At 39.4% G+C, this 7,500-nt stretch overlaps 1 protein-coding gene across 3 annotated transcripts in view; it reads left to right on the top strand.

The window, feature by feature from the left end:
- LOC143039399 (facilitated trehalose transporter Tret1-like) overlaps positions 1-7,500 on the top strand; it is a 74,812-nt gene that overhangs the window by 47,541 nt on the left and 19,771 nt on the right. Inside the window, exon 1 of one of the 3 annotated variants that reach the window (XM_076209375.1) lies at positions 6,365-6,485. The exons of the other annotated variants lie outside the window; for them this stretch is intronic. The gene's annotated coding sequence lies outside the window, so the exon portion shown is untranslated. Of the gene's footprint in view, positions 1-6,364; positions 6,486-7,500 lie in introns of those variants that run through there. 3 annotated transcript variants of the gene reach the window in all.

Genomic DNA, 7,500 nt, shown 5'->3' with positions numbered 1-7,500 from the left:
ATACTTCTCAGACATTTAATCTCAAACACATTCAAACTCCTTCTCTCTTCCTCTCTCATGTTCCATGTTTCTGCCCCATACAATGCTGTTGGCACAATCACTCATTCATATAACCTTCTCATAGCATCCATTCCCAGATGTCTATTTCTCATTACACTTTTTAATCCACCAATGCATTTACTTGCTTCTCTTAATCTACATTCTACCTCCATCCCCACTCCTCCCTTTCCTGCCACATTCGCACCCACTTCCTCCAGTCTCTCTCCCTTAATACTCACTTCCAGTCTACTGCCACTCTCTCCCCTTGTACATCTCATCACCTTACTTTTGCCCACATTTATCTTCAGCTTCCTTCTTTCACATACCTTCTCAAACTCTGTCACTAACTTTCTCAATCCCTCCTCTAATCCTGCCACAAGCGCAATGTCGTCAGCAAACAACAGCTGGCTCACCTCCCACTTTTCTCCATTTTCTTTAATCATCTCCAACCCCTGACCCACTACCCTTGCATTCACCTATAATAATAAACAGAACCCACATATAAAAAGCCTGGTCAAAGACTCAAATTGCCTCAGATACAATCACTCATCCTACAATGCGTCACTCTTACTATACTCAGAAAATGTACGACGGCGACGCGACATTATCCAAAAGTATAGAGTCGCAAGTAAACTACAATCTAGATTCTAGAACAACAACAGACAACAACACACTATTTGTCCCTTGAGTGACTTGTGGGTCAATCCGATGGCTATTGCCAGATACCTTGGGGCTGCATGAAAGACCTGGAGCAACAGATTAATTGATTACTAGCATAAGGTACCGCTTTGAAGCTGTTTAATACCAGAGGTACCATTCTGTTCACGAATTCCTGAAACATTACGTACCGCACACGCGAAAAAAGGGCAGGCAAAGAAAAAGAGAAAGAAAAGTTGAACATTTTAACTGTGTAATTCAAGTACATTTCACCCAAAAAAATCTAAGATAAGAAAATACAGTATTTGGTGGCTAATAAAATCCAAAGAGGTATCACGTAGCTCAGTAGAACTGTTTGGCATCAGCCCGAAGAAAACGATTATTCTTGGTCTGTATCCCATACATAATCCACACGTTACAAACCCTGTTGAAATTTGTTAGAAAAAGAAAAAGAAAAAAACAACAACAAAAAAAACAGTCGTATAAATAACAAGGTTGACGAAACGCGAAAAACCAAAATGATGAAAGAGCGAGCAAATGGTGGTGTTATACAAATATAAAAATCATAATCCAACTACACAGTAACAATAATAGAAAGCTACCTACCAATTTAGAAAAAGAATGGAGGATATTGGCGGACGGTATGTAAATATGATCATCTTTCTACTAAGAGCACAAAAATAAAAATTCTGCAAAACTCCGCTACAAATAGAACAGAAAAAAAAAACACGCCAATGACTCCAGGCCGAAGACAAGTGTAAGCCTGAAAACAAACAAATCAGAAGTCCTTGATCACTAACAAAAACGTTATCTGTGTGGTATCTTCGCCGAATAAGTGGCTCAATACTCTCTTCTGTATCGCGTAGCACCTTTCTTTTCATTCTGTCTGCCGTCAGGCTATTTAATTCATCTCCGTAGCAACCCTTCCTAGGCAGAGGCTAACTTCAAACAATCTCTTCCGTACCGGATGAAACTTTTGCTTTTATTTTGATTACCACCAGACGACTTTATTCATCTCCGTGGTACCCCATTGATAGTGACGGGGTTACAGCAAATCTTGATCAACTTCTTCTATACCAGGTAGCAATTTCTCTTACATTCAGGCTCTCGCCATGATATTCTACTCACATCCGAGGTACCTTTCGATTGCTATAGGGTATTCTACATATTTTCTATCGGCCACGACCGAGGACAAGATTCTCCCCACCGAGGGAATGCCAAGAAAATTAATAGGCTAACCTGGCGGCAACAATTTTAGGCGACACCCGCTACGTAGATAGCTTAGTAGAAATATTTTATCTAATTCTTCCGCTACCAAGTGGGTGTCACGGAGATGAATAATTAAACAGTTTGGTGACAACAACAATACCAGATCAAGTGAAGTCCGGCACAAAAAGGGTTAACTGAGGTACATGCGTGACAACTCCGTTGCTCAGGGGGTGCCATGGACATGAATCAAATAGCTTGACGGCAGCAGTTTTGTTGTGGTGAAGGGAGCCCTTTTGGTAGTGAGACTCCCTGCGTAGGGTACTGACTGCATAAAATTGATGCAGTCAATTTCTTAAGGACTTTTAATAGCACTCTTACCGACAAGAGTCACAAATTATTCCTTTGTGGTTAGAGGCTAATTTCCACTCATAAAAGAGTGCTGATCAGTTTTCGTTTCTACTATCATTCATTTCCACTACCCTTTGCGAATCCACCTCTTTAGCGCGACATTGTCTCTAAGGCTAGAAGCGCTGGTCATCGCCAACGAAATGACAAATACTAGTTAGACGTCAGAGAGGTCCCTTAGGTGAATGATATTGCTTAGCCAGAATAAAAACCAAAGATAATTGAACAACTGAACACGTTAACGAGGTCAATTCTAGACCTATTTCAACCTTTAGAGTTGCAAGTGACGAATAAAATCGACAGGAGGCAGCAAGAATAAATTCGTATACCAGTGTAAAACGACGTTACTCTCGCATGGTTAATCAAAAATGTTTTAACCCTATGAGGGGGTTTACACGGTAGGTTCGTCGAACGCGGTTCGACAGACACGTGTTTAAAGTGATGTGTGAACGTGTGCACGGGGTATTTGGTTGTCGAACAACGTGTTCGACAACCAAATACCCCGTTCACACGTTCACACATCACTTTAAACACGTGTCTGTAGAACCGTGTTCGACGAACCGTGTAAACCCCCTCTATGAATAGTGAAAGTGTTTCTCTCGGCTGATTAAGATCACCTGACGGCAGCAAAAATACGCACAAGAAATGACGTCAATTCCAAACCGGTGAACCTTCAGACTAGTTGCAACGTAAAACAAAAATGAATTAAGTCAAAAGTAACTGATAGCGTTATCGGCCAGATATGCAGACACATCACACGTATCAGATAACAAGTAAATGTTTGCGAGTCAGAACAAACTCAACCTCATCGACACGGCGACACACTTTTCTCGTCCATTTTGTTCGGATTGCCAACGCCAAGTGATTTTATTTACCCGAACCGGAAGTGGAGGAGGAGTGGGCAGAGTGATTATGCGGCCCGCGCTCGTCATTCTCTCAGTTATCTGGACCGCTGTGAAAAAAAAGTTTAGTGACCCCTAAAGGGGGTTTTACGCAATCAAACATATTGGCCAAATCGCTCATCAAACCTCCAACACAACATGCTTGAAGAGTTGTTACACGTTCAGACCAAACAGACAGACAACCTCAGTCGGTGCCAAGAGGAGAAGGGGTAACATGTCCCTTACTCAAGACGACGTGATGACAATTGGGATAGTGATTGCCCTCAACGAAAAGAAAAGAAAGCGTTCAAAGTGGACAAAGGAGTGGTTACTGAAAAGGGACCACATTTCTCATACCAACTTAATGAAGGAGCTGAAATTACACCCAGATGATTGGCGCAATTATATACGCATGGACAAATCAACATATTTAGAACTTCTGAATTTGGTCACTCCATTCACTACTTGTAATGACACCGTTATGAGAAAGTCCATTAGCCCTCATGAACGGCTGAGTACAGCATTGTGTTCTTTAGTAACGGACAGATCTCTGCAAGACTCGAGATTTTCAGCTCTCATCGCAACTAGCACCTTATCTAGGATTATACTAAAACTTGTCATGCCTTCTTAAGGAACTACGAAGACAGTTGATTTGTTTTCATCACATCATCCCACGTACACTGAGGGTCAAGTTCTTTTAGCTTTCCATGCAATTCATATATACCTTTATTTCTTAAATTCCTCTTAGAGTATTTTTTCGATTTCACCTTCCACAATGCCATATGCTTCCTATATATGTCAATGAAATCTACCATAACTTCCCTTTCCTTGTCCTTAACGACACACGTATCATTCATTTTGGAAATAATCGGGAAGTCTGTCACTGAAGGAGTTACTATAGATGTTACCTCTGCGAGATTTGAATATGTATGACGGTTGGAGACTGATGCCTGTTTAGACGTTCATTCATGGACATGAACGAGCAAACTCCGCCCACAAAAGTCAGGCCAGATCAGACATCCGTCCAACACGTTGGTCCAACATGTTTACCCCTTTCACATATTCAAACATACTCTCAAACACCGTGAGTGGGTAACATGTATGGACCCTGGCGGATAGGAGGAACATTAGACTTGAGCACTATGTCGTGCTCGCCAATCGTACATAGACCGAGGCAGTCTCTACATACCATACGGTATTTGGTGAGGAGATGCGCGATGTCATCGCGTTGCGATAGAGGAAGATTCTCTAACCTTATTCTGTCTCTGGATTTTCAAGTAAGGTGGAATTAGGGGTAGCTGTTTGTGGATTTGGAATGTTAAGGGTAGAATAAAGAGGGGTAACATTTGGAATTAAAGATACTGGTCTCCGTAGTTCATCGGTAGGGTCACTTCGGTGGTATAGTTTAATTAAAATTACATGAACTAATTTAGAGTCTTTACGCCTGTCTGGCAAATAAAGTAAGACTTCATCGCCAGGCTCAAAATCTCTTACTTTAGTTTTAGAATAAAAATGATCCTTCATTTTAGGTTGAGCTAGCCTAAGGTTCTCTAAATAAAAAAACTCAAACTACCTTCATTCGGTGTTTTAACTGATCTAGATATTGATTTACAGTCTGCTTGGGGTGGTTAGGGCTCTCATTGTACCACTGATTTTTTTAAGACTTTAAAAGGTTGTGAAAGTTGTCCCTCTGTCAGACTGGATTTCTTTGGGCCAACCTATTCTAGTGAAAAATGTTAGTAAAGTGTTAGCGATGGTTTTTGCATCTATCCTTTTGATAGGGGAAAACTTTGGAAAACCTCGTAAATGAACACATTATAATCAAAATGCATTTATTTCCCCTTTTTTTCAATGGCCCCACTATGTTTATGATAATTTTATGAAATGGATTTCCTGACACAGGGATGGGACATAAAGGGCTTTAGAGATATTTTGATTAGGTATGCCAGCGAGCTGACAAACACGGCAGGTTTGAAAATATTCGTTATTTATTTTATTTATTTATTTATTCATTTTTAGATTGGGCCAAAAGAAATGTTTTGAAATTTCGTTATGGGTTTTACAAACTCCTACATGACCGCCTGAACCATCATGAGCTATTTCGATGATTTGGGATATAATTGATTGAGGTATAACTACTTGGTGAATCTCTGCCCCACTGTCAGTATTTAAATGTAAAGGGGACTTTGTACATCTCATAAGTATATCTTGTTGGTAATAGAATCCAGGGAATTTGTCTACTTCTTATAATCTTCTGTTAATCTATGGAAATTTTTTAAAGTAGGGTCGGATTGTTGAGCTTTGATGAGGCTAGAAGGTGACATGATTTGTGTAGATAGATAAAGAATATCAGGTACAGTTTCGTTTAAGGGAACTGATTGGGATCGAGTTACTATACAAAGGGGAAAAATTAGGATGTATATGATCTGCAATTGTAGGACTTTTGTCACAAGGGGTTTTGACTGCATGTAAGGGAAGTACTAATAATGAACCTCCAAGGTCATTACTTAGAATGAGCTCAACTCCAGGAATAGGTATTGACTTTTCTCTGAGGCCAACTGTTACTTCCTTATTTAAAAGATTACACTTAAGGAATAGTCTAGATAGATTTGGGGATTGGGCAACAGACAAATCGTGTATCCGTATATTATCTCCAATACTCCTCTTTTCAACTCCAGATAGAGCATTTTAAAATAAAATTTATTGAGCAGCTCCAGTATCTCTCAAAATGATTATTGGGAAGAATGGATCTTCTTTGGTTATAGCAACTTTACCATAGGACTGGAAGTCTTTAAAGAGATCTTCAGATGTCGAGGGCTGAGTTACAATGTGTGATATGGGTTTAGGAAGCCTTTGGGATTTTGTTCCGCCACCTTGATTTACTAAAGACGTGACAAAAGTTTGGGTCTTTCCAGAGTAGTGGGAAGTTTTACACTTTGGCTCGGGACATTTAGAAATGTGATGTCCGTTTCGCTTACAGTATCCACACAAAAAATTAATGGGTCTTCCCACTAGCTTATCACCAGGAGTGCCAAGGAAACCTACTGATGACTGTACATTTGGCTTTTCCCGTTGCGTACCCATTTTGTGTACTACTGCGTACTGATCAGCCAGTAAGGCCGCCTCATTAAGATTTGAGACGTCGTTATCATTTAAGTAAAGCATTATAGGGAATGGAATACGCCTCTTAAACTCTTCGTATACCATAAGGTCAATGAGTTGGTTATAGGATTCTACCCCATTTGAGTGCACTCACTGCTTTAAAAGCTTTAGCTTTTCAGAAGCAAACTCAACGTAAGTGTCACGGTGAGACTTAACTAAATTTCTAAGCTTTTGTCTGTAAGCTTCAGTGGTGATCTGATACGTCTTTAATATACTGTCTTTTACTAACGGGTAGGAGGAATATTCCTCAATAGCATTGAATACTCTAGCGCAGCGTTTCTCAACATTTTTACCTTTGCGGAACCTTTAAAACTAATTGCATGTCTCAAGGAACCCCTGAAAAAAAAAAAAAAAAAAAAAAAAAAAATTATATATATGTATATATATATATATATAATATATTTCTCATTTTATTTTCATCGCAATAATAGGTTAGATAGTATGATGTCTATATTACATTATTACAATAACCAAGAATATGTCGTTCGTGTTTGATTGTAATTGTATTACGTATATGAAATTAAATAAAAAATCAAGAGTGCATTATCTTATCTCACTTGTTCTCGCGGAACCCTTAGGGACCTTTTGCGGAACCTTAGGGTTCCTGGGAACCCTGGTTGAGAAACGCTACTCTAGCGGCTATACCAGTTAGTTTAGTTTGGTAAAGCCAACCCACACTTCCTCAGGCTTTTTCCGATGTTGTGCTAATTGTTTAAATTGGCTGAAAAAATACTCTGGATCTGACTCATTGAAATTTGGAACTAAACTGATCTCTGTATGTAACTGGAATGAAACTTTGACTTCTTTTTCACGGCTTATTAATTCTACTTTACGTACATTGTCAAGCTCTTCCTCCTCACTTTCATGTCTCATTTTATCTCTCTCTAATGCCTTTTTCTTCCGTTCTAATTTTATTTTTTCTAATTCTAGATTAACCACAGATCTACTCAATTTAACTTTTGAAATTACACCAGAAGAGGGAAGAGGCTCCACTTCTCCATCTTCCTTGTTTTTATCAGTAATGGTTTCAGGGATTAAGGGGTGTAACCAAGGTGAACTACATAAGGGGGCTTAGCGGTGATGTGATATGTTTGTATTCTCTGAGTTAGATGCTTTGATTTAGGAAATGTGTAGTCAGTAAGATCGT

The sequence above is a fragment of the Oratosquilla oratoria genome, chromosome 26 (genome assembly GCF_046742065.1).
Source record: "Oratosquilla oratoria isolate Oo_2021 chromosome 26, ASM4674206v1, whole genome shotgun sequence".
Classification (NCBI taxonomy): Eukaryota; Metazoa; Arthropoda; class Malacostraca; order Stomatopoda; family Squillidae; genus Oratosquilla; species Oratosquilla oratoria.
Note: the sequence above shows the minus strand (reverse complement) of the source record. Positions and strands in the feature narration are given on the sequence as shown.